Source organism: Leptidea sinapis, chromosome 12 (genome assembly GCF_905404315.1).
Source record: "Leptidea sinapis chromosome 12, ilLepSina1.1, whole genome shotgun sequence".
NCBI classification, from domain to species: Eukaryota; Metazoa; Arthropoda; class Insecta; order Lepidoptera; family Pieridae; genus Leptidea; species Leptidea sinapis.
The window spans coordinates 6,613,333-6,615,873 of NC_066276.1; positions in this window are offsets into that span (position 1 = coordinate 6,613,333).

A 2,541-nucleotide genomic window follows, 5' to 3' on the forward strand; every position below is an offset into this window, starting at 1 on the left:
GTAAAGATATCCTGTGGACAAGAACAGTATCGAAATTTACATGGCAGCTACTTAGCAATTATCCCACTGAATTGCAACTTGAAAGCACCTACCTTCACGATCTCCAATTCAAACGATCATATCAAAGGACATGTCGTAAGAATAATTGAAATGCCCCAGTACATCGAACCAGAGCCCAAATCTTTACCAAAATTTATTCTAAATTCACCAAGTCTACACAAGCTCCATACTTTTAAAAATGATATAGCAACTCAATCATTGATACATCAAGAAAGCTTCACCGATCCAGTAATCTATCACACGACAATACCCATGTACCTTATACTATTGGGTACATGTGCACTTATTGGAACTTTATTATATCTCCAATTACATAGAATACGAAACCAGCGGAATCACGAAGACCTGCAGCGGCACCCCTGATGCAACATATGCTGTTCCGGCACCCAGGAAAATCAACCCTAACCAAATAAAAGTTGACTATGGATGCCTACCAGCGACCATCTCGGAGACGTCCTGCAATAGTCGCTGTTCTACGGGGGGAGGTGTTACGCATAGCTAACCCTAGCGAAGCGCCGCATAAGCATAGTCCCATAAACGTTGCACACGGCACTCGAGGCACGAGGCGCAAGCGCAGCAGAAACGTGACTTAGGTGACATCATGACGGCGTTTACCCGATCGTGGGAAATATAAGTGTGTTCATTACTTGATCTAGCATCGATCAGTAGACATTAGGATAATTAATTGTAATTAGTTTTAACTTTCTTGTAATAAATAAGTTGAAGTAAATTTGCATTTTTTTGCATCTCCTGGCTGCAACCAACGTAATTCACCTTCCTTAAAGGCCGGCAACGCTCCTGTGATGCAAGAGATTGTGGGCGGCGGTGATCACTTAACCACAGGTGACCCGTATGCTCGTTTGTCCTCCTATTCCAATAAAAAAAATACTAAAATAATGGCTTTATCAGTTGGATGTATAGTATTTATCCACCACTAAAGCTAAAGTGGTAGTGTACTGGTATCAAAGGTACACGTAACTTAACATACGCGTTTCAATTACTTTAACAGCTGGCAACGAGCTGTTATAGAAGACCCGAAGACAATTAACTTCGACCTGGAGCGTACTAAAATATGAATGTCAAAACCCTAGAGGAATGCGGAAACTTTATTAAATTAGGTTTAAACTAAGCCCTTTTGAATCGTCACTACAAATATTTCTTTTAAATGACTGAATTTACCATATTATGTTCAAAAAAAGTTGAGCTTGTGAGAAGAACATACAAGAAACTCAACTGCCACTCTTTTCAATCAAAGAGAGTTTTTTACAATGGCTGTAATATACATAGCAAATTAGTTTGCAAGGTGCTGCATCCAATATATGAGTCATGTTTGTTTATTTATTTATTTATTTATTTACAAGTAGGTACAATAACAGATAACAAGATAAAACTATCATCTAATAACAAGTACAGCATATTTTTATGATCCTGAGATCCAATTAAAATTGTACACATCATTCACCAAATACAGTAAAAAAAAATAAAAAATTAATAAGTGGACACAATAGTAATTACAGTATAACGAAATTTAGTTAAACATTAAATTATTTTAGATAAACTAGAAAGTTTTATAAAGAGTATTTTTAAAAATGTCTACATTTGTAAAGAATATATCAAAATCAGCACACACTTCGTTAAATTCTCTACAAATTCTCATAATCGGGTTGTTATGCGATACATTATTATTTGAGGAATTGATCGAAAATAAACATGGAATACGCACAGATCGTGTTGGAACTTTAAAGTTTATCAAACTTAATAGATGACTATCCATAAAACCATTCGCAATGTTATGTAAGACGCACATATCAGATACCCATCTCCGTTTATCAAGACTATGCAAGTTAAATTTACGTAAGCGTTCAGAGTATTCCGGAATTTTACGTCTAACACCCAACCTGCTACAAAGAACTCTTACAAACCGCCGCTGAATTGACTCTATTCTATCACGGTGAACATTATAAATTGGAGACCAAATCACTGAGCAATACTCCAGGATACTTCTCACTAAACCTTTGTATAATAATATCCAGGAGTTTTCCTGTTTAAATGGTCTGGCGATTCTAAAAACAAAGCTTAACATCCTATTTGCCTTTGAACAAATATCATCGTAATGGCTTTTGAAGGATAAATCCGAGTCAAAGATGACGCCCAAGTCCCTTATCACATTCACACGATCTAGAACATTACCATCGATAAAATAATCATGAACAAATGGATTTTTCTTGCGAGTAAATGTAATGAGTTGACACTTTTTTATATTCAGCATCATGCGGTTACTTTTACACCACTGCCAAATAGTCTCGATGTCCCTTTGCAGCAATGAGCAGTCTTCTGGACCGTTTATTTTACGAAAAATTTTTATATCATCGGCGTACGCCAGACACTCACATTGAATTTTGGATAATAAGTCATTTATAAATGCCAAAAAAAGCAAAGGACCTAGATTTGAGCCTTGAGGCACACCAGAGCTAGCAAGAA